Raw genomic sequence first — 25,934 nt, forward strand, 5'->3', positions numbered from 1 at the left:
TGTGGTTTCCTTTTTTTTGTTTTTCATATAATAGGCGAGCTTCATGACCTTGTTAATGGCCCTGTTAGGCTGCTTGTCGGTTCTGCATTGCTTTATAAACTTAAACTCACTTTTTTCTGAGTGGCAGCCTAGTGGTTAGGGCAATGAGCTCGAAAACCTGAGGTTCTGAGTTCGAGCCCCATTCCCACAGACTGCCACTCTGAGCAAAGACCCTTAACCCCAATTGCTCCCCGGGCGCCCCACGATTGCACCCCATATGTGTAAATATGTATGTATGTGTATATATATATATATATATATATATATATATATTAGGGATGGGACGATTTATGAAAACCGTCAGAATCGTTCGGTTCGACTGTCTCGGTTCGATTCGCGTGTGTTTCGTTCGGTTGATGCGCTGCTCCTTTTTCTCATAGAGGAAGCGATTACACTCCAGAGCAGAAGGTGGCGGTACTGCAACTAAAGCCAAACGCCAGTAGTAAACAAGAAGAAGAAGAAGCGAAGCAGCTTAGCAGGGAAAAAAAATCAGTTGTTGTGGAGAATTGTGTCGGACTGGCGAGTGGGAAAGAACAAGAGTTGGAAGACGCGCCAGCAGCACTTTATAGGTCTGCTGTATGGGAGCCCTTTGCATTTAGAGTGACCTACGATGACAGCGGAAAGAAAGTTGTGGATAAAAGTGCAACAGGGTGCAAGCATTGTGCAACACGTTTTGTTTATGCTAACAGCAACATGTCATGCTAACCCCGAAATCCCTCATACTCCGTCAGCAACCCCCGCTGCGCTCCAGACCGGCTGCTCAAAGCAAAGCCTACAGCCCCCACTGTGGCTTCGTCCGCTCCACTCTGAGTTCCTTGGAGAAAGTAGAGAGCATGTAACCTGACAACAGCCAGATGCATGTCTCGCTCCGCCTAGAGAGCATGCGCCAGATGATTAAATTCAAAGCAGCAAAACATACGGAAATGATCCAGGGTTTCTGCGGATCATTTAAAATAATTATAATCCATTATTTTTTGGGGGATTTTTTCATTAATTTCATAAATTTTTATGGCATTTTGGTGTAACAATCAACATGTATCGAATTGAACCGAAAACCGTGACCAGAAACCGTGAATCGAACCGAACCGTGGATTTTGTGAATCGTTCCACCCCTAATATATATATATATATATATATATATATATATATATATATATATATATATATATATATATATATATATATATATACATACATACATACATACATACATATATACACACACACATATATATACATATATATATATATATATATATATATATACACTGTAAAAAAAAATCCGTTGTTTTTACGGTAAAAAACTGGCAGCTGTGGTTGCCAGAATAATCCCGTAGAAAATACAACAAAACTGTTAACAACATTACGGAACAACTTGTACATTTTACTGGGATTTAATGTACAATAAATTATGACAAAATGTACATTTTGCAGTTATTCAATGTACAATAAGCAGTTTTAGGACGTGAAATTTACAAGTTGTTTTGTAATGTTGTTTACATTTGTACTGTATTTTTAACGGGGTTATTCTGGCAACCACAGCTGCCAGTTTTTTTCCGTAAAAACAACATTTCTTTTTAAAGATGTTTACATTTGTACTGTATTTTTAACAAAATCATTCTGGAAAAACAACAGGATATATATATATATTACAGTCTTACTATCTACATTGCTTCAAATTACTTCTAAATGAAAAGTCAGGCTGTAACAAACCACTCGTCAGACAATATACAATTCACAATAATGCAAATTTATTGTTGAAAAAATAATGAGAAAGAGATCATTAGTGTGTGTGTGTGTGTGTGTGTGTGTGTGTGTGGTCGCACTTGTGTTTGTGAGAGAGAGGGATTGTGAGTGAATAAATGTGAACCTTGTTAATATAGAGCCACGAAAAAAGGTGATATAGGTGTTCATCGGCTCCATCACTTTGAAGGAACACCTAGGGGAATAGAGAAGAGAAACAAACAATAATCTCCACTAGTTTCATTAGCAAAGTCAGCAATAATCAAAGATAACAGTAGCACTAGCACACACACCTTTTTAAACAGCTCGCCATTCATGGAGAGCTTGAGAATCACGGTAAAGGCTTGATTAACATGCAACTGCATTGCTTCTAGAAGAACATCTAGAGAAACATATGGGTGTTCACTGTCGCGGTGACTTGAACAACTAATGGAATAGAGAAGAGAAAGAAATACATAATCTCCATTAGTTTCATTAGTAAAGTCAGTCAATAATCAAGGACAACATTAGCATTAGCACACGTACACTGAACACGTGGGAATTATGTTCAATGCATCCAGAAAGTATTCACACCCCTCTCAATGTTTCACAATTTGTTGCATTGCAGTCATCTCCTTCAGTCAAATAAGTTTATTTTTTTCTCCTTGATCTAGACTCAGTGATCCATAATGACAGCTAGGGTGTGAATACTTATGCCCATGTGGATATTTCAGTTTTTTTAACGATTTGCCAAAACTTCAACAATTCTGTATTTTGCTGTCATTATGGGGCACGGATCCTAGATCAGGGAGAAAAAATAAACTTATTTGACTGAAGGACATGACTGCAATGCAACAAATGCTGAAACATTGAGAGGGGTGTGAATACTCTCTGGATGCATTGAACATAATTCCCACGTGTTCATTCATAGTTTTGATGCCTTCAACGAGAATCTACAATGGAAATAGACATGGTAATAAAGGAAACATTGATTGAGAAGGTGTGTCCAAACTTTTGGCCTGTACTGTACCTTTTCAAACAGCTCGCCATTCATGGTTGAAAAGGTCATGAACCAAGTTACAGAAGCTTAGATTAACATGCAACTGCATTGCTTCTAGAAGAACATCTAGAGAAACATATGGGTGTTCACTGTTGCAGTCACTTGAAGGAACAACTAATGGAATAGAGAAGAGAAAGAAATACATAATCTCCATTAGTTTCATTAGTAAAGTCAGTCAATAATCAAGGACAGCAGTAGCATTAGCACTAGCACACATACCTTTTTAAATAGCTTGCCATTCATGGTCTGAGAAGTCCTGAATCAAAGTAAGGACTCTTGGATTCACATGGAGCCATTTTGTTTTTGTTTGTTCCACTTTCGTCCCCTTCTCCGGATTAATAGAGAAGAAACATCTAGGTTAACAGAAGAGAGAAGAAACACATATACCACTATAAATGATACAACCATCTCAACCAGTCAAATCAGTACAAAGGAAAAGACAAAAAAGGTGAGAATATGGGTTACAGTTTTCCATTAATTAAAGTTTAACTGGTAGGCGGGGAGCTAAGGGGCCAACCGTGTACCCCCCACATAATGCAACTTTAAAAATATATATATATTATTAAAGGTCTCATCATGCTTAACATGAATCAGAATGTTTACATTGAAAATTTTGCACTACATGTTTCAGGTAGTCAGTGTATTTCCAAACATTGCAAATTGCATTGCATCTTCCCCTAGTTCATGGAGAGTCATGTTCCTGTAATACGTTTCCATTGCATTTTCAATGTACGGAAATACATTGACTACCTGAAACATGTAGTGCAACCCAAAATGTTCAGTGTTAACATTCTGATTCATGCTCAGCATGGTCAGACTTTGGTCACCAATTTAGGTAACATTTTAACATGTCAGTAACCCCAGGCTCACACCGACTCCGGTCTTACCGTTGCGGTGCGGTGGGTGCGGCGCCGCAGTGATTCCAAGTCATTAAAAAGACGTAAACCTCTCTCACCGGCTGCTGAGCTGTCCGGCTGCGGTTACCGAGACACTCCGGCGCTGCAGAAAATTCCGCAAGAAAGCTATCCTTGCGGCGTGCCGGAGCCCTCCGCAACAAGCTCTCGCAAAAATCCTTTATTTGGGCCGTGTTATCGCGTGAAGTTACGTGAACTCAAGTGAACTTCTGTTAAATCTCCGGACCTGTTGCCGGAGCCGCAGAGCCGCACCGCACCGTAGTCAAAAGGGCGGTGTGAGAGGGGGTGTGCGGGAGTTGCGGTCTCCGTCGGCTCGGTAACTGCACCGGAGCCAGTGTGAGCAAGGGGTGACTCGTAGCTCAAGTGTAAAAACAAGTGTGTGTACTATATGTATGCAAATGAAAAAAAAAACATCTGAAAAAAACTGAAACAATTAAGAGATAGAGGTCAGTGTGTGAATGAGAGAGCATGTGTTCAGTCTTTGGAAGGCAGGTGTGTGTGTGTGTGTGAGAGTGTTCATGTGAATGTGTGAGTGAGTGTGTGAGAGAATGAGTGGGGGTATTTGAAATTAACAGCTGAGACAAAAACAATTACAGATGATGCATGAACATAATTTAAATTAGAAATGAAGAAATTTGGGATATATTTGTGAGTGAGGGTAACTTACCACATACAACAATGGTGGGAGTCAAGGGCACTCTGTTCATGTCCACTTCTCTAGCCAGGCAAGTGTCCTCCACATAATGGAACATCACAACCCTACAATGCAACACAGAACCTTTTAACGTGTGCAATGTTCTCCCGCAAAAATGACAATGAATCATGTCGTGGGGAGCTTGAAACAGGCTAAATAGCTATTAGCTGCTAGCAGCCAGTAGCAACGTGAAGTTCGCCTATCAGCCAGTGAAATCAATAAAAACGCGCCGTTTTGTTTCACAAAATTGTCTTTTGATTTAACCTGATGCTAGAACCAGAGACATTACTTACTGAATCATGGCGTGGGGAGCTTGAAACAGGCAAAATAGCTATTAGCTGCTAGCAGCCAGTAGCAATGTGAAGTTCGCCTATCAGCCATTGAAATCTATAAAAACGCGCTGTTTTGTTTCACAAAATTGTCTTTTGACTTAACCTGATGCTAGAACCAGAGACATTACTTACTCAAACTTGGTGTCTGTTAAGTGCCACTGCCACAGAGCCGAACACGCACGTGTTACCAACCTAGCTAGTAGCCACTGCGTGGGACGCTGACGCTGATGCGCAAATACAGCCTGTGAATGGGCGGAGCTAACATTGAACCAAAATAATTTGATATTCTCCTGCAAAGAACAAAGTATTTGTAAAATAAACTAACCTACATAGCAGGAATAAACAGAAAATAGAATTGTTTACTTACCAATGATTGGTTCCATGAAAAATTCCAATATATGTAGAGCAGCGAATCAATTCAATAAGTCCTCTTCCAGATGGCCATGGTTTGATTCAGCTGTGTTTTCCATTCAAATATCATGGATAGGCATCCCGTGTTAACTAGACCTACATAAAGCTTCCCTTTCCTAATTTATTCAAAAAAAAAAAAAGTATTGTCTTTTCAACACATTAACAGTTTTATTTGGTTTAGAGTTTTACGAAATGGTAAACAAAATTAGGTTAGGGATCAGTCGAAGCGCAGCCCAAAGACCCCTTATGATGAGTACCATTAATGGACTCAGTGCTCTCTGACTGTGGGATTCCAGAGGTAGCTGATTGGTAACGGCAGTCCAAGCGACAAGCGGCTCGGGCGGTTGCCGAGGCAACAACTCGTTTTATGAAATGTGCCAAAGGGCCTAGGCCACTGACTTTTATTTAACAGGGCAATGATGTAATTTTAACTGTATGACTTTTTTTGACATTACAGTTAATTTGTGTTTAAATTACATTAATTTGCTAATTATACAAAAAATTCTGATCTATTCAACATATTCTTACTGTAAAATGAACAGTTTTATTTGGTTAGGAGTTTTACAGTTTATCATTGTAAATTACACAATGCTTCATTGTTTTTGCATCTACAGTTTTTTTATGTCATGATTTTACAGGAATTTACTGTTAATTCTACGGATATTATTTACAGTGTATATATATATATATTAGGGGTGGAACGATTCACAGAATCCACGGTTCGGTTCGATTCCCGGTTTCTGGTCACGGTTTTCGGTTCGGTTCGATTCGGTATATGTTGATTGTTACACCGAAATCCCATAAAAATTTATGAAATTAATGAAAAAATACCCCCAAAAATAATGGATTGTAATTATTTTAAATGATCCGCGGAAACCAAGGATCATTTCCGTATGTTTTGCTGCTTTGAATTTAGGCCCCGTCCACACGAAGACGAACCCTGGCCTAAACGCACAAATTTTTCACCAAACCAGCCTCTCATCCACACGAAGCCGGCGTTTCGGGGGTCTGTAAACGATCTTTTTTTTATTCAGCCTTCAGAGTGGGAAGATTTCGAAACGCCGTTTTCGCGTTTCCATCTTTAAGCTCTAACCGCATATTTTTTTTTACACGCATGTGTCATAGCGTCGCCTCTAAACACGCATGCGCGACCAGTATCACAACAACAATGGCGCCGTTGCTGCTAATGCTACTCACCCTGCTGTCGGGCTTACAACAGAATCTTCTTCTTCTGGAATATCTCCAGGAAGAACAGAGCAATATCGACGACATAGTTCAGAACCTGAATTTGACTTAACCACGAAAATGGACCCGCAGGGCAACCATGTATAAATATTAGTGCGCATGCCCAACATTTCGTCGCTTATTTTTGCTTTGGCACCACAGCGCCACTTACAGGCCTGGCATACATTTTGCAGCGTTTTCATGCATTCGTGTGGACGCTCACATTTATTTTACGTCTCCGTCTTTACGGCAAACGTTTTGGAAAATATCAGCGTTTCGTGTTCGTTTTGACTTCGTGTGGATGGGGCCTTAATCATCTGGCGCATGCTCTCTACCATCTCCAAGGGACTCAGAGCGGAGCGGACGGGAGTCACAGTGGGGGCTGTAGGCTTTGCTTTGAGCAGGCGGTCTGGAGAGCAGCGGGGGTTGCTGACGGAGTATGAGGGATTTCAGGGTTATCATGACATGTTGGTCATGTTGCTGTTAGCATAAACAAAACGTGTTGCTCAATGCTTGCACACTGTTGCACTTTTATCCACAACTTTCTTTCCGCCGTCATCGTAGGTCACTCTAAATGCAAAGTGGTCCAATACAGCAGACCTATAAAGTGCTGCTGGCGCGTCTTCCAACTCCTGTTCTTTCCCACTCGCTTTTTTCCCTGCTACACCCGGCTACGCTGCTTCGCTTCTTCTTCTTCTTCTTGTTTACTACTGGTGGTTGGCTGTGGTAGCAGTACCGCCACCTTCTGCTCTGGAGTGTAAACGCTTCGCCTATAAGAAAAAGGAGCAGCGCATAAACCGAACGAAACACACGCAAATCGAACCGAGACAGTCGAACCGAACGGTTCGGACGGTTTTCGTAAATTGTCCCATCCCTAATATATATATATGTGTGCAAAGAAAACCTTTTCAGTCAATGCATTTTTTTGAGTTTCAACTATATTTTTGGAAATACTTTTTTTCTTTAATTGAAAAGTTTTTATTTTCATTGAAGTCAAAGTGTTTTTATTTCAAAGTATATTTTTTGATTGAAGCAATTTTTTATTTTAATTGAATAATAAAGAAACAAATCTACCGCCATAAGGAATGTTCTCAATTTTACTTCTTGTGCCTCTTTAAAATTCCCTGCCTGTAAAAGGGCTCTGATAATGCTCTAATTTTTCGACCGTATTTTACTTTTTGTTTTTGTGATTTGATCCGTTACTTTGGTCTTATGTATATGTTTTTCACTGGCTTTCATTGCATTATCTGGACATGCTCCTTGGAGCTCCTTTGGGCTTCGCACCGCAGCAGGAGGCAGTGTATAATAGGGGTTAAATAAATAAAACATGGTTGATATAATCCTTTTTTTTTTCATGTAGGAAGATTAACGATAAAACGTATTCAACCAATTCTTGTTTATTCATAAAAGGTGGTTCACTTTATCATGAGGTTAGTAAAGCCCCCTCCATTAATACTTGTATCTATGCCTTAGTAAGCTCTGTGCTGCACATAGACATTGGTGTTTCTGGATGAATGTCTGCCATTATTAAAGAGTAACATTGTTCCTGGGCTAGAATTGAGCTATTGTGGCTCCAAGGACAGGCTGCTGATCACAATGTATTTTGCCAGCTGATAAGAAGAGGCTTAAAGCTCTGCTCACTGTTCTCCCACTTCAGCCTCTCTGTTTCTGCTGAGGTGTTCTCTCAGTAGCTAGGTATAAATACCCTTCAGTGTGGATGAGCTGCTCTAGCTCTTTTGTTTTGAATCGTAGGAGAAGAGAAAGCAGAAAATATTCATAAGAAAGTTGACAATACTGCTTTCCTTTTAGAGAGAAACATTTTCTAGCAAGCAAAGCATTATTTTAAATCCATTCCAGTTCTGCAGCTCAACTAACCTTGGCCTCACCGAGGTGTCTGCAACATTTCTCTTTGTACCCTTCACCAGGGTAGGGAGTCAGAGAATTTTTAATATGTCATTTCTGTTTTCCATGAGATGAAGGAAAAGTCTCAATCTCACAATCTGCTTGTGCTTTTCACATTTCTTGATTAAAATGCTGGCTTTCATCCTTTAGATGGAAAACAACTGGGATGGAAGTACCGACAGTACATTGCTAACGTCTGCCACTAATCTGAAGGGAAGAAGATCCTTTGTCATCATGAAAAGTGATGAGTGATATGTTAGGTTAAATTAAACAGAAGTTTTGTCATAGATGAACAGAAACTAGAAAATACACCTTCAGATAACACTATAAAGATTGTGACCAAGGTTTTAACTTTTATATTAACATTATTCAAATTAGTTTTTTGTTTTGAAAGGTAAGAGCATGGGCATGGTTTAAACCCATTACAGTAGTAGCAATTCAAAATTGCCCCACTTTCCTTTATGGGCCCTTTGCTGGTCCCCTATAATTTCTTTTTAGGTATCAATCTTTGCACTAAAGTATTCTTTCTGTCATGATTTGTGGACATTAAAACCTAAAGAGAAGCATAATCTCCTGGTCAGACCCTGTAATTCAGTGAAAGGGTGGAGTCAGAGTAAAAAAAATATGCAAGAGCGGGTCACTCCAGTGGCTGGAAGTTGGAGGGGATTTTGCTGGGAGTTGGAGGGAAGTGGGCTGCCATTCGGCTGGCATTTGACTGGGAAGGGCCATTTTTGAAATGCTGCTACTTTGTTTGCCTTGAGAAGAGAGCAATTACACGGTAGTTCTCAAGTCTGCAGAGAGAACTGTTTTATTTAAGGTAGGGATTTTCCCACACAACTTTTTCATATTGCAGCTTTGAAAATTGACCGATACACATAGGATATCAGCACCAATTGTACTCAGTTTTATTTCTTATTTGTAGATTGGACTAATAGAAAAGGCTTGATCGGTGATATCACTCAGAGAAATATAGCTATGAGATTAGAATAGAAATAAATTCAACTTTATTGTCATTGCATTGTCACAAGTAATAAGCAACAAAATCTAGTTTGCATCCACCCAGAAGTGCTACACAAGATATATTTATTTATTTATTTATTTATGTGCAGAGAGAATATGTATGTATGGACTAAAAATGGTATATATAAACAGAGAGTAATTGTAAGAGGCTATAAAATATATAAATATGAAAACTACAGATTACACAGGAAAGTTAGGATATGGATTATATATTAATAGGGTTTTAATACAGGTTAATGACACATAATAGCAGATAAAAGATTACAGATTATATACTGCTATAGTTGAGAAGTATGTGGAATTCACAACTTATGTCATCTCAAGACTCTTTACAATTCAATCAGATCATACAGTCAAATTGATTAAAAGTTTTCTATCTAAGGAAAACTAGTTGATCGTATCAACTTGAAGGTAATCCCTCATACTGAGCATGCCTGTAGTGACAGTGGAGAGGAAAAACTCCATTTTAACAGGAAGAAACCACCAGTAGAACCAGGCTCCGTGTGAGCGGCCATCTGCCGAGGCCGACTGGGGTTCAAGAAGACAGAAGCAGAGATACAAAAAGCAGCTGTAAAAGGCGGCCCTGTCCAGGAAACACGCAGCCAGGCAGACGAGCTCCGAGCCAGCTCCCATGTCAGAGGAGGAAGAGAGCACATCCAGCCAGTCACAGTCAGAGAAACAGGACTACACTGAAAAACAGGAGAAGAGTGTTTCTATCAGCATTCCACTATCAAAATTTTAGTTGAAGGAAAATATCTGTGGTTTGACCAATTTATGGTTCAATATCAATATTGGATTGGGACACCCTGGAATAAAGAATAGAGTTTTTTTTTTTTTTGTATTAGGTAAGGAGAAAGAAAAAGAGGTACAACGTAGAACCTGTACTTTTAGATTTAAAGCTACAGTGTGTAATTTTCAGCGACATCTAACGTCCAGGCTGCAGACCGCAGCAACATGAACATCTCCCTCCCACCGCTTCTCCCCCCCAACAGTACGGCGAGCGTTACGGGACAAAATGTCTTCCACGACGTCCGCATCACCTACCTTGTCAAGTGATGAGGTTTGTTTACATAGATAATTTTACAGATAGTATTTCATTAGTCTGTGTAGGGTATAGATTTCAGTTCATCTCTCTCAACTTGCCGTAGTTACTTTCGAGCGTAATGGGCGATCTCGCAAGCGCTAGTTTGTTGGCTCTGCGCTGCCGTAGTGCAAAGATGTCTGCCTCTATGGCTGCGAGACCCGCTCCTATGTAATTATAAATAACGAATTCTAAGGCAACGCAAATATTAAGGTTAAGAGGCTGAGCTCGTAGATGATGATAAATAACATAGTTATGTATAATATATTACATTTCTGACTGTATATCCCTGTAATTATTACACACTGTAGCTTTAAGAACATCTTTTTAATATTTACACAAGCATCTGTACTTGTACTAAAGTACAGATGCTTGTGTACTTTTAAGTAAAGAATTTGACACGTCTGGCTGAGAACTTCTGTTTTCTAGGAAATGATTAATTCAACAGTTAATCCGACTACTTACTATATATGCGGTAATATCTACAGTGACTTATTTTTTAATCATTACTTAATGTACAAACTGCCGCTAAGCTAAATAACAATGGAACTATTCAGGTATCTCTACCAAAATTGATTTATTCTTATCTTGTAGTGAACATGCTGAAATGTAAACCAGTGATGATGTAAACCTGACTGTTGGAGAGAACTGCAGAATAAATAGGTAAAGATGGTATTCAATTTATTAGGGCATTTTCTGCCTGCAGGTTGAGCTCAAAAACTTTACACTGAGTTTAATGAGGATGCAGTAGTTGGCTTGAAGCTTTCTTTTCTTTTAGGTAGCAGTGAACGGATCAGGGAGAAACAAGCAGAGCTTTCTTCAGACATCACCATGATTTCAATGAGTCATCAAAGGGCCACTGGGCTAAACATTCCTCTCTGATACCAGTAGCCGACTCGCAGCGATGCCGCTCTGCTGCTTTGTCTGTGACCTTTCCTCAAACAAAGAGCAAAACCACATATCCAATTTGTTTTTTTCCAGAAGCGTCTACAGGTTTTCAAACAACCAGACTTCTTCTTTGGGTATTAAGAAGCCTGTTTTACAAAGATAAGATTAAAAAAAAATCAACTAGAACATTATTTGTTTTGTAAAAGTAATGCTTCCTTTGCAGTTCCGATTTACTGGGAGGCATCTTCTTTTAGCTGTTAAAAAGTCAGTATTATTTATGTTGACAAAAATCAAAGATCAAATTAGTAGGTTTTGTCAGTCGTGTTGGTCATGCTGGGGTTGATGCGATCAGAGTGAACAGTCAGAAGCTGCAAACGTTACCCAGGTTCAGCATAACCAGCATCTGTGAAATTCAATCTTTAGATTAATTAATGGACTGATAATATTCCTGTTACTAAAGATTGGGCAATATTTACAGTCCCAACAACTATTTTTGCTCTTGTTCCTCCCAGATAATATTTGAGAAAAACCTTAACGTTCTTAAAAAAAAAAAAGAGTTAATCTTGTCTTTTATGATCCTATAATCCTAGTTTTTTTATTTTTTTTTTTTATTGCTTAATCCATTAATCCTGGCGGGCCCTTTACAGGTCCCAACTGACACCTGCTCATGCTTATCTATTTATAGAAATGGACAAAACACAGTCACATGGTGCTTTATCCACACGCCTTTGAAATGGGGCTTTAGAATTATTAAAACATGTTTCAAAATCATTTTTTTTTTTACAAATAAGTTTTGTTTTATAGCTGTGTAAACAAATAAAATGAGATCTAAAATTCCACCTGTAATCCACCCACAACTATTTATTTTTAGCCACACCCCGTAAGGACTGGCATCACTTCGGACCTTTCGAAGGAGGGGTCGGAGGTAATTGTGCGACCATTTTATTATATTTTCTATTCAGTTTGGTGATATTATTGGTATATTTCAGTGAAAGAATGGCTAAACCTTAGTCGAAAAGGCTTTGCCTTATTCAGAAGGTCTCAAATAATTTAATTCAGCATATTTGTGTTGGCAGATTCCCTTCTTTGATTAGAAAAATGCATTTTTGCACTTTTGGCATTGTGCCAAAATCACATTTCCGCCTAGCTTACTGCCTACTGAAACCTTTGTGGAACAAACATGCTTGAACTTATTCTGTCAATATTCCTTAATGCCTTTCTACAAACTACAAACAATTCTTTTTTACAATTTATATTTTAGGAGCTGTATTTTTTTTACTTTACATATGTAATTTCAGGTGGAATTTGCTCCTAAGACCCTCTGGACTTAAGAGGTAATTCACTTTATATTGTTTTTTAGTCAACAGCACATAGAGAAAACGTAAAGCTTTATTAAGTCTAGAAGGAATAGATTTTTTTATGTAAAATGCGCTGATATTAATGTTTTGACTTGGTTTTTAACCCAAATTACATTAAAGAACAGACATGAAATAATTAAAATAATACATAAACACATCGAAATTATAGCAAGGAATATAAAGATATCTGTAAAACAGAACAAGTTTAGTGTTTCAGAAATGTAATGTTTACAAAGAAACTTCAACCATTCCCTTGAGATTGGATGAGCAAGAAGATCTGAAATTATACTGTCAGAATCAAGTCATTAGTTGCTGCTACCATCAACACCTTTGTTTATAGATGTTGGAGGCCGCCTGTTTTTCAGTGTGGTCCTGTTTCTCTAACTGTGACTGGCTGGATGTGCTCTCTTCATCCTCTGACATGGGAGCTGGCTCGGAGCTTGTCTGCCTGGCTGTGTGTTTTCTGGACGGGACCGCCTTTTACAGTTACCAGATGGCCGCTCACATTGATCCTGTTTCTGCTGGAGGTTTCATCCTGTTACAAGTTAGTTTTTCCTCTCCACTGTTGCTACAAGCATGCTTATTATGAGGGATTTCCTTTGAGCTGATGATGCAATAAACTGGTTTTCCTTAGATGGAAAACCTTGACTGTATGATCCGGTGAACTGTAAAGTGCCTTGAGATGACATGTTTAATATACCAGTTATGGCCACAAAATGTTGTTTTTCTGGTATTTTATGCATCTCCCTACAAAAGCTTTAGTTTTCTTCTTAGGGTCACCTCTTCTTAGGTTCACCTTTTTCTTTGTTTATCAAAAACTCTTTAAAGTCTTTTTTAAATATTCTCTAATTTCAGTCTGGATGAATTTCAATCTCTTCATCTATATCTTCCACTGATTTTTTTTTTTAAAGACAAGCAGACAGCAGTGGGAGACAAAGGGAGACCTGGACTCCCCAAATAAATTCAGCACAGCGATTCAGCAGCAGCAGGATAGATGCCTCTCATATGCGCTGACAGGGGTTGGCTCCAGTGGGAGGTGGGGGAGTTTTTTCCAGGGGAGGCTATAAATTCAAAATAGACACATACCAAAAACCAATCAAATGTATACTAAGTTATATCACCAGTATTTTTATATGAACGCCAACAGCAAAAATTATTATAAAAACACTTTATAAAAACAAAAACATAATTTCATGTAAAGGTTTTATTTTTGTACGTAAATCTTGCCCCTCTGAGGATTTGTGAAGGTAAATCAGTGTTTTTCATAGTCCAGTATTGTGTCACAAACCTAGAAAAAGTAATGTACCAGTTTAATAATGGGGAGGGTATTAATTCAATTCAATTCAGTTTATTTCTATAGCAACAATTCACAACACGTCATCTCAAGGCACTTTACAGTTCAATCAGATCATCCCGCAAATTGAGTCAAAGTTTTCTATCTAAGGAAAACCAGGTGATTTCATCGACTCATTGACTCTTCAGCAATCCCTCAAACTAAGCATGCTTGGAGCAACAGTGGAGAGCAAAGACTCCCTTTAAACAGGAAGAGACCTCAAGCAGAACCAGGCTCAGTGTGAGCGGCCATCTGCAGAGGCCGCCTGGGATATTAGTCAGCTTTATATATTTTTAATATATAAAAAGTATTTTTTGAGAATGTGTTTATCTAGAAACATCTAGAAAAAGTACACTATTATATTATTTTCTATGTGAATCCCAGATTGTTCATTCTTCTTTGCCTTTTCTAAAAAATGCTTTGAATCAATCCTACCTGTCTTTATCCATGCTGGGTCAGATCCTGACATTTGAAAAAGGAGGCAGGCAGTTAAGGCAGCAGAATAAAGCCTTAGCCTAGCTGCAGGTAGTTAGCCAGACCTTGTAGCTAAAGCAGGCCCTGGAAAAAGACCGAGTGTACTGTCTCCATCTGTCTTGCTGAATAATTTGAGTATTTAGCTGATCGAGTCCAAACGATTTCACCTGCAGCTTCTCTTGATAAGTTTGCTTTAAGGGACTTCACTTCCACGACTCGACCATCAGCCACTGTACGACTGTGACGACTGTTCGTGTCAAAGATTTTTGCGCCCCAGGGCGGAAATACGTCACAAAACAGTCTCTTGAAACAGCTTTACTTATCATTAAAGATCAAATATCTATCTTGTACAGCTAAAAAAAGATATTAATATATTTTGAAATATTTTAATTTTGTAATTTAATTTTTGTTTTGTCTTAATAAAGGTCATTGGGTGGGTAGGCCAGTGCTCTAGCGCCCTCTATAGGCCAGCTGCCACTGGTTGGCTCTTTAGTAGCTGGGTTAAATGAACTCTAGGATTATTTTGTCAATTTCTCCATCTCAACATTTTGGGGAGAATTGGATTTAAATTTCTATTAGGTGTAAGGTAACAATTTTGTTGTGGTAGAACTGGACTGGCTTTAACCCTTAGCAGGCAAAACACCTTCAGTATGAATTAGAGCAAAAAGTGTTAGTCAGGCCATTCCAGCCAACATCAGTGTCTGACCTCAGAAAATTGGAACAGTCTCTAAAAGCTTGTGGAAGGTTAAAAAAACCTAAGGCAGCTCTAGTTTCTACATCCTACTAAACCTTATCAGGTGTCTAATACAATGCAGATGAAAAAAACTACTGTAAACACAGGAAACATACCGAAGTGAGGATGCTGTAGGTGAAGTGACTGCAACTCTGCTGGACATGTTAAAGCTTTTGCATAAACATTTTCTTCTTAAATATGTCTCACTATTATCACTATTCAGATATTTTCCCCCTTTGCAGCTCGCCAACACATTGCACCTCATGTGCCTACAGACTTGACTGAGGTCATGCTCAGGTTGTACGTGTTTTGGAATAAAAAATATTCACAGCTGAATTGGGTTGCTTGCTGCAGCGTCACGGTTCTCCAGGCGCTTTATCAGTGAGAAAGATGCAGCCAGCAGCTGCTGCGCTTCAGGGCTTTCCTAGCAGCCCACAGGGTCGTACCAGTGATGAGGAAGCATACAGATCAGTTTGACGTTCTTCCTCTCTGCGGGGGATTTAGCGTATTACTCCCAAGAGGAGAGGTAAATGGCTTCTCATTTTCTGCAGCAGAGGATTAATCCTCAGCTGGTTCACATCAGCCCAGGTTTTTACATTCAGGAGTGTCAAATCAATATGACTAATACTACGCTTCTCTGTATTAACAAAGGCAATCCTTACACACAACCTTCAGTGGGTTTTAAAAATAGATCCATCTGATAGGTCCATCCGATTAGAGCAGAGGGACCCTCAGGGAATCCTACTTTTCATATGTCAGGAGGTGGAGGTGTTGGACGACACAAAGCAGGTCTGTCTGTATTGAAAAGGATCCTGGTCAGATGACATTTCTTGGACTGTAGGAAGGTCAGCTTTGCTGGACTCTGCAGGCTCATTGTCAGCGTTAGCAGAGGAGAAATAATTGGCTCATCCAACTTGCCAGTTTGTACTCGTACATCCTGTGTAATCCTGGGCTTATTGCCGCCTGAGGCAGCTGGGCTCTGAGAGGGTGGCCCAGGATTGGGTTAGGATTGTTGTCCCAGACTATTTCCGCTCAGTCAAATTGATTACAGCTCATGCACTTTGTGTCTATCGTCTAGCCTGGGGAGCAGTAATGGCTGCTTTGTTCAACACATCGGTTGGATTGGATGCAGAGACCTGTGTGGAACAGGTTTACAGATCCAGCTGTGTTCTATGGTGTTAGCAGCTAATCCTGCTGATTGAATTAAGTCTTCAGGGGATTAGTGTGTGACAGGTTAACTCAATAGAAAGGGTTTAATAGTGGAAAGTCTTGCTTTTGTTTTGTTGTTGTTGTATTTTTCAAGATGGTATTGACTCACCAAAGGTCTTATTAAAACCAAATTATCCCCATCAGTAGTCTCAATATCAAATTCTCATTTATTAATGCCTATTAGTGACAGTATCCGTGGTGTAGTGATACGAAGCAAGATGATCTCGGAGCACTTTAGAAGAAGTGGTTTAATTCTAGAATAATAGGCTGCCACGGAAATTAAATCAATTCCTGGGGTTGGAGCCTCCCGTATATCAAGCATCATCACCGCCCAGATTTCCAACATTAGGACTTTTTGCTTCCCTTTTCACCCATTTCAAAAAACATTTTCACAACTTCACTTTATACAGCACCTGCCACACAGTTTTAGTATAGCCGCTTCTTCTCACAGTACAACACGTCTGTTTTTTTGGAGCAACCGTCGTCCAGATTGAAAAAGGAGGTGGTTGGTGCATCAGTGTCCTGTAGTCTGGTGAAGTGTGCTCGGACTAAAGCTCTCTCCTGCAGAAAAGAGTAAAACTCCTGTTTTTTTCTTTATTGTAAAAGGTTATTTTGCTGATCTTCTTGTAAGACATTTACCAAGTCTGGTCCTATAAACTCCTGCATGGCTCTCTTGATGTTTTTTGTGACTCTGGCTGTATATTTGTGACAAATCACCCTAACCTGAGCTTTTCCTACCTCCCACCACTGAGCCATCTTTCTCTGATCTCCAATAGGCCCAAAACACCTTGAAATTTCCACAAGAATTTAGATCCTTTAATGATTTAACATCTCAGACTGAATGATGGTCGGATAAAAACTACTGGGAAGACCTGACAGCTAAAAACTCATGGAGTAAAATAAGCAGGTAGATTAAACCTTTGCAGTTTAGCTGCACTTACTCTCCCATTTTGACATTTCTACCAAAGTGTACTGCCTTTCTGAAGGGTGTTTCATCCTCCACACATCAACCAACTCGATTTTATAAATCAGACAAAAACGAGGAGGACTGAACATGTGGCTCCTCTCCAGTCTCTCCTATCTAATGTAAAATCAGTGCAGCACTTCCAGTCACCACCCAATACAATAAACTCTCCTGCTCCAATATTATTTAGTTCTTCTTTGATTATTTTAAAAGTTTCTCAGGGCCTTGGTTTGGTGCATATAAGTTAAGAAAAATGAAGCTGATTTCTGCACTTAGATTTGTCCCCAATCTATTTCATTCGTGCTATAGGTCTTTTCTGTGTGATTACATCTGTTATTATAGCTCTCTTTTTTCCATCTTTGCCCCTTTAATGAGGCCACTCTTAAGACCCTTCATGTAAGGAGAATAGAGACATACCAGTAGGGAAAGGTACTTAAAGTTTCATTTTCTTTGACATTTTGCTGTTTTTTGTTTGAAGGGTTTTCCTAAGACCAGTGATGTGCTTCTTGATAGGGAAAGTTTTCCTGCTGTCAAACCCAACAACTCTCCGTAAAGCAGTGACTGATTGAGTAAATTCATCCACATCAGGAAAATATTCTTTTACATTTAGTTTTTTCCAAAGGTGTCATCCAGGAAACCGTTAATCTCCTCCAGAGAATACAAATCAACACTCTGAGAGGAGCTCTCTGCTACAGAGAAGCTATCAGAGTCAGATTCACCGTCTATCACCATGGCCACAAGCAGATCATCTGGCTCACTATCAGGGCTGACCTGCTGCCTCTCTACATCCTGCGGGGTAACACACTCTGCATGCTGTTCTGTCCTCCCCAGGTCATCCATTCTCCGCCCTGTCCTGATCACAGCCTCCTCCTCACCTACAGCGCTGTCTTTAAACTGGAGGGCACCATCACCCTCAGTACCAGCCACAAAGCCGTCCACCTCAGCATTATCACGGGGAGCAGCTTCCCTCCCCGCTGTCGGGGCAGAGGACAGCGGGGCACACTCCCTCATTTTATGTTACCTGAGCTAGCATACACCATGCAGTATCCCTGCTAATGTTTAATATGGAACGAGACGTCCAGCGTTTGAGTTGGAGAGTCCAGAAACATGAACACTTGTCTCTGCAGAGACTGACCATGTTTCAGTTTGGTGTCCTTACAGCCCACACTCACCACCTGGAAAACGCTCGCATGTTTCCCAAAATGCTTCAGCTCCGTCTGCAGAGCCTTGTTGGAAATAAACAGCGAACAGAATTCAGTGTTTTCAATGTCGCCAAATTCTCCATTAACACAGAAGAAAGTTCACTGTCATCTTTGGAAAGATGACGCTACATTTAATAACAGAAAGCCCTAAGTGGGCAACACTGAATAACTTGCAAACAAGTTTCTACGAGGCTAATTGGTGATTTCATTAAAATGCGGTATGTTGAAAATCTATATGGATGAGGCCAACCCAGGCAACATGAGAAGATGGGCAAAAAACTGGTTCTAATGTGAACAGTTTAGTTAATCCTTCAAAGAAATAAACTGAAACCTGAAAGGATTGTAGGTTTTAAAATCAGAAAAAAGTTTTTATGCCAATTTAATTTGGTGATGGTTGCTACGTATAGCAAGCATACAGCGGACCTGAATGAATTCACAAATGTAAACTTTATACATATATTGGTAGAATAGATTTTTTTTTTTACTCTGTATATATAATAGTGTGGTTCTGTCTTAGTCTTGCTGCATTATCCATCAAGAGAAGCCAGCGGACATCCCCGCCGGCTCCACCACTGCTTCTGTTCCAGCTCTTTGTTTTTTCCTGAATACTTAATGTGACCTACCCTTCATCTGAGTGACATGAAATGTGACAGGACGCCTTCAGCCAGAGGCAACAGGGAGAATGTAGCTACAGGGAGGAGAAACTCTTTATTCTTGCAGCCCTTTTTGCATCATAACAAGCAAAAAGCAGATCTCTTGGCTGAAGCTTTTTATGCTTTTGAAATATTTTCCTCATTTTGTCATGTATGAAACCACAAAATTCAATCTGTTTAATATGGATTTTATGTGATGGATAAACATTGTGTAGTGTGCTATGCAAATAATAATGGCATACAGTTTTTAATAAAAAAAACTTTAAGTTCGTATTTTCGTTTATCACAGAAGCAGCTTTGAATATTCCACTGTTCCATCCAGCAACTGCAACTGTTGCAAATCTTCAAAAGGTCTGATGAAAGCGAAAACTTAAAACATTAATGAACATCTCCCTGAACTCACCTGGTTTGGAGATTCACTGTGAGACAGGACAATATTAAACATTAGGACAGCAGCTAACGAGTCTTGGTTTATTCTATCCATCATTCTGATTGTTAATCAAAATAATCAGGTTACAGTTTATCATTTCTGTTGGGCAGAGTACTTAATTCTAGAATTAAAATTTACATTTTTATGAATAAAAGCCCTACTGTATAAAAATGTGTCCATATCAAGCTGTGAAAATGGCAGAACTTGTTCAACACGTAATATTGGTTAATATGGCAGACAGACAAGCTGACAAAATGTACAATAAAGGAATGGTTTTAGACATACAAGGTTTCCATTCAAAATCAAACACTTCTTGATCTACTATGAATTATGAGATCAATAAGATCTTCCTTACTCAAAAATTCTTCTTTCTACTTTGGTAATTTTGGCTTTATTTCTTCATTTTGCCCCTTGGTTATGGCTGCTCAGGGGTCAAAGCAGATTTAAATTCAGAGGGGTCTGATATAAAAAAAAAAACAGAGAACCTACATAATTGCCGTATAATACCATGGCAATCTGGACCTAAATTTCAATATTTTAACAAAAATGTTGAAATATTCAAATAGAAACAAGAAATATAAGATAGAAATTTTCAAAGATCTATGTACCTTTTCATCTGGGTCTTTATCCAAAACAGTATGCAATTAAATATTTGCTTTGGATATAATTTAGGGATTCCTTTGGGTAGAAATTTAAAAAGCTTATCAGCTCTTGTGAGCTGGATAAACTAAAATCCTGATAGTTGGAAAGAAAGGATTTTTTATGCTTGGCAGATGATGATCAGTCACATAAAGTTTATTAAGCAGAGGAGCATCATGTAAAAGTCCTGATTGACCCGATTTTACCGAATTTTTTAAATTTAGCCACTGATGATGTCCAACTTTAAATTGATTTTAAACTTAAACAGTTAGATATTCCAATGGACCTTTTTATTGCACACTAACAAGGACCAATGTTTTAAAGCCTTTTTCATGTTGGTTTCCACTATGATTCTTCCTCAACATGTAGCTACAGTAAATCTCAGTTGAATGCACTCTTTCCTTTGCATCTGCAGTTCACAGCCTCTCAGCACCATCACCAGCATCTCCTTACAACAGTTACAGAAACCATACAAATGTCTGAGTTGTGGTTTTCCTTGTTTGGTGTAAAAATGTTCAGGTGATTATAGAAGAAAGTCCTGCAACTCACTTAAAATATTCTGTTCACTTGCATTAAAACACCTAGAAGCGTTCATCAGGCCTCAGCTTCATGTCTACTTGTTTTTTTAAGACTCCAGAGAAGGTGGAGGAGGAACAGAAAAAAAAAAAAGCTGAGCCATCATACAGTCATGGCAACAAGAAACTAATCCATGCATATCAGGTCTAGGCTTTAATGTGTGAGGGCTGGATAAACATGACATAATATACGAACAGGAGCAGGCAGACGCTGCTAATCATATACAGATGACTGTATGGTCATTAGCGTGTGATCACCTCAACAAGAAGGAAGAAGGCATCAATTTGTACCATAGAGAAGCTGCTGCCGCTGCCTGCTCTGGAAGGCTGTTGATTTGGGGTTTAACATTACAAATGCAGACCTTTTGGCTCTATGACAAATTACAAATGTGGACAAAACTTTGAAAATTAAAAAAAGGGTTTTTGAGAATAATTTTGCTGTTATTTTAGATGTCCAAAAAAGCTGACTGTTAGGATGATTGGCTTCTCTAAATTCTCCTTACAGGTAGGTGTGAATGGTTGTTTGTCTTTGTGTTGCCCTGCGATGGACTGGCGACCTGTCCAGGGTGTACCCCGCCTCTCGCCTGTTGACAGCTGGAGATAGGCACCAGCACCCCTCGCATCCCCGCTTGGGATAAAGCCTGAAGGAAAATGGATGGATGGATGGATGTTAGATTTTTGTTATTAAATGTTTGTTTTCATATTTATTTTTCATATCTAATTACTTTGCATTTTTCATTCGTATTTTATATTTTGAAATGTTATCCTTTTTTAAAGAATTGATATTTTTAAGGGTTATTTTTTTCATAAAAAGAAGTCAGTGAACCAGTAAAAAAAGCCGAAGATTATGTTTTTGTAACAGAATCTGAAGAGTCACTTTTTATCACCCTTTATATTAAAAAGCAAACAAACAGACCTTACTTATTACTTTTTTTTCAAACCTAGGAAGTCACTGCATTGTAAACAATACACTGGTGTACTTTTTATGAGCCTTGCTTAAGCAGTGCAATAGAGAGTATCAGTGTGATGCTCTGAAAAAAGTGGTTCATTTCAAATGAAAACAATTATATGACAAGATGGACTGAAGCGACGAAGATAAAAACCTTCCCATGTGAGATGAAATATTAGTCCTAATGAAAAAAACAATCCCACTATAACGGATGTGTGTGCTTCTTAAACCAATAAAAAGTCGCAGTGCAGCTAAAATTGATAACCAGAGCAGCGCTTCTCCTCCGCCTCCCACCACTGCCAGGATATTGCTCCCACATGCCGCTCACTGAATGGAGCCGCGGCACAGAGAGACCCGTTTCAGGAGACACATAATCACCAGTTGGGATGAGAACAAGCAAAATATGACAGTTCCTCATTGTTGTTGAACAAATGAGTCAGGATGCAGACAATGCATTTCCCCTTTGCTGCAGGTGGTTAAAAAGATTCTTCCTGTTCTTGCAATGCATATCATTTAGATTTCATAAAATGTGCTTGCACCACAGAGCAATCCACACTTCTCTTAAAATGCTTAAAGCTACAGTATGTAATTTTTAGCGACATCTAACGTCCAGACTGCAGACAGCAGCAACATGAACATCTCCCCCCCACCGCTTCTCCCCCCCAACAGTACGGCGAGCGTTACGGGACAAAATGTCTTCCACGACGTCTGCATCACCTACCTTCTCAAGTGATGAGGTTTGTTTACATAGATAATTTTACAGATAGTATTCTCAGGCATAATACTGCCATCTATTGTTCAGTACCGTCTCAGTTCATCTCTCTCAACTTGCCGTAGTTACTTTCGAGCATAATGGGCGATCTCGCAATCGCTAGTTTGTTGGCTCTGCGCTGCCGTAGTGCAAAGATGTCTGCCTCCATGGCTGCGAGACCCGCTCCTATGTAATTATAAATAACGAATTCTAAGGCAACGCAAATATTAAGGTTAAGAGGCTGAGCTCGTAGATGATGATAAATAACATAGTTATGTATAATATATTACATTTCTGACTGTATATCCCAGTAATTATTACACACTGTAGCTTTAAGGTCTTAGGGAAGTCATATTTAAATTTCAAATCATTCTGGCTTAAACATGTATATTAATATACTCTTTATCAGACAATATTGTCCCAAAAGTTAGAAAATTTCTATTTAAAAAAAAATCCTGTCTTAAAATCTTTTTTTTGTTTTGTTATTTTACACAGGCCAGTTAGTTCTACGTCAGCTTGAACACCTAAATTTGGCCAATCATATATCAACGGTCATCTGTCAATAAATTTTTTTTCAGTCATAGCATCTTCATATGTTGAAGCTAATATGCGCAACATCTGAAATAAGAAATAATGATCATTCACTTTCCCACTGAGTTCCGTCCCAGTGTTCACGGGGATGGATGTCTGTGTCTTCAGCAGGCGTAGAGCTAACAGAACTGGCAGCGTTGCGAGGCAAGGGCTCAAACATGTACGACTGGAAGCCTTCTACACCAAACCAAGCTTCTGCCGCCCTGGCATCCTCTTCCGCAACATCTTTGTCCCAACTTTCCTCCTCTAAATAAAAAATGTATGAGGAGACTTATCCACGAACTCTCCTCCTCTTTCCACTGTCCATAGCGTTCCTTGACAGTGTCGTTTCTAAGTCACTAATTTAGTGCTGCTTGGTCCCAATGGAATTTCCCATTGGGAACCTACTAGCACTAAGTTGCTAACTGGTTAGCTAGACGCTTCCTAGAAACCGGCCACAATCAAACTTGCTTGCGAACCTTCCGCCACAACAATTCCGCCCCCTTGATAATCGACCAATCACATTCACTTTATTTACTCGTGTAAAGTCGGGCACCACTCGGGAGAATTCGGAAATGCAACGGTTGGAACAGCTGTTTCCCTACGACTTTAATGGCAAAAGAGCTGAAGCTGAAACTGACCACTCAAAATGCTTACATTAATTTAATCACAAACACATTCATCCTGACATGCAGATCGGTAGGAAACTTGGGGTTTAGTCCTTTGCCCAACGGAACATCGACAAGTGACATGGAAGTGGAATCAGCCGATAGCATGAGACGCAACCTGGTCTTCCATATTGGTCAGGTTATATCAGTGATGCCATTATTTCGGTCAACTTACTGCCATGCTGTGCCTCTCATTGTTGCAGCTGATGGTTCATGATAAGCTTTAGAGCTGAAGCTCTCTTCTTAGGACATTGTGAATATCATCACCTCCTTTAAGGGAACATATGGTCCTAAAATTGTATTTTGATTGTTGTTGATCAGTATTCTTTTATATCAAATTTACCTTGATGACAGTTAACAGATGCGGTGAATACATGAAATTTAGTTTTTACATCTCACGTTTTAATATATTGGGGGGGCAGTGGGAGCTTTGTGAATGTGATTCATTTTCATCGGGTAAACAGAGTTGCTGTTCTCTTTGATTACAGAAACGGGCTGCATTTACTGCGTTTGACTCCCTCATTATTTTGGAGGAGGGGGGCTCACTCACTGAGGACGATAAACTTGGTGTGATCTGTGCATTAATGTTTTTACCAAAGTCTCCAAGAAGACAAGAAATAGTCTTTTCATTTTTTAATTCAGTTCTCTTTATTTATATCACACCAATTTAAAACACGTCATCTCAAGGCACTTTACAGTTCACCAGATCATACAATCGAATTGATTCAAAGTTTTCTATATAAGGAAAACCAGTTGATTGCATTGACTTTTTGACTTGACATAGACTCAGTGTGAGCAGCCGAGGCCAACTAGGGTTCAAGGAGACAGAAGCAGACATGGAGAAAAAAGCAAAGATACAAAAGGCAACTGTAAACAAGCTCCACAGGCGGCCCTGTTCTAGAAACACACACCAAGGCAGACAAGCGCCCAGCCGACTCCCATGTCAGAGGATGAAGAGAGAACATCCAGCCAGTCACAGTCAGAGAAACAGGACTACACTAAAAAATAGGCTGATCTCCAACGTCTATAAACAAAGATGTTTGTTGCAGCAACACAGCTGATATTTCTCTCCAGGTTGTTGTCACAGCCAATGAGGAACAGACGAGGCAAAGCTACTGTGAGAAAAAGTAGAGAGAGCAGAACGTTAGAGATTGAACTAACAGATTCTGCATAGTGGGAAAATGGAGATAGAATGAAGCAGAATGATGAAAAAGGGGTCCCTGTGTCCTCCAGAAGTCTAAGCCTATAGCAGCATAACTATAGAGATAGCTCAGGCCAAATATTTTTTTCTCCATTAAAGTGCTTTATGTCATACCTAGACAAAGGATCAGGCTTCCATTCCCATTTTAAAGGCAGTCCCTTAAAGTATAACGTCTAACTCTGAGATCCAGGAACATATCAGTTCTGGTACGTGTGAATATACCTGTCTGACACACTTCAGGAATAGCAAACGGAAAATGGTCCCCTTACCAAACATCTCAGAGGCCACCTGGAATGTAGCCCCCCTGTTTCCCTTCAGAGCCTCTTATCTACATGCCTACCACGATGGAAATGACTACTGTAATTTGGATAAAATCAAACTTCTGGATTCCTAGAGTTAGGACACCAGCTGCAGTTTAAACAGAGCGCTTTAACTGTTATCTCCATAGACTGTCCATAGCCTCCCTGAACCTGAAGCAGATGTTGCAGAGAGCTTGAGTATTTTTTTCTCCTCTTGCAAGGCAAGGCAAGATTATTTGTATAACACAATGCAGTACATGGACAGTCCTTTCATTTCAATTTCAATTCCATTTATTTATGTAGCGCCAATTCACAACACGTCATCTCAAGGCACTTTACAGTTAACCAGATCATACAGTCAAATTGATCCAAAGTTTTCTAAGGAAAACCAGTTGATTGCATCGACTCATTGACTCTTTACATGAATTAGATAATAAAATAGAACAAAAATAAAAGCAAATAAGTACTTTTTAAAAATCAGTAAAACAAATCCAACAATCAGACCGGAATCTTAAACTAAAGATACCTCAGCTGGCAATGTAACTTCAACATTCAAAGGTAGCTCTAAACAAAGAACTCGGGCTTTCAGCTCTTTTCCAGTCTTCCATGAGTTTGTTCCAGACCATTGGAGCATAGGAA

At 39.3% G+C, this 25,934-nt stretch overlaps 1 protein-coding gene and 1 long non-coding RNA gene across 5 annotated transcripts in view; one reads left to right on the forward strand and one right to left on the reverse strand.

The window, feature by feature from the left end:
* The window catches only part of camkk1a (calcium/calmodulin-dependent protein kinase kinase 1, alpha a), a 110,302-nt gene that overhangs the window by 9,627 nt on the left and 74,741 nt on the right, over positions 1-25,934 (forward strand). The window lies entirely within an intron of this gene.
* On the reverse strand, positions 1,836-5,041 carry LOC119773130. Of its 2 annotated transcripts, XR_005279344.1 has the most exons (7): positions 4,894-4,999; positions 4,723-4,799; positions 4,403-4,494; positions 3,041-3,174; positions 2,792-2,935; positions 2,076-2,208; positions 1,836-1,978 (listed from the first exon to the last, which is right to left on the reverse strand). It is a non-coding gene; the product is annotated as an uncharacterized LOC119773130 (long non-coding RNA). The 2 variants fall into 2 exon arrangements; XR_005279343.1 differs by lacking the exon at positions 4,723-4,799 and having other exon boundaries at positions 4,894-5,041.

This window comes from Cyprinodon tularosa, unplaced genomic scaffold (assembly GCF_016077235.1).
Source record: "Cyprinodon tularosa strain WSP-4 unplaced genomic scaffold, ASM1607723v1 ctg745, whole genome shotgun sequence".
Lineage (NCBI taxonomy): Eukaryota > Metazoa > Chordata > Actinopteri > Cyprinodontiformes > Cyprinodontidae > Cyprinodon > Cyprinodon tularosa.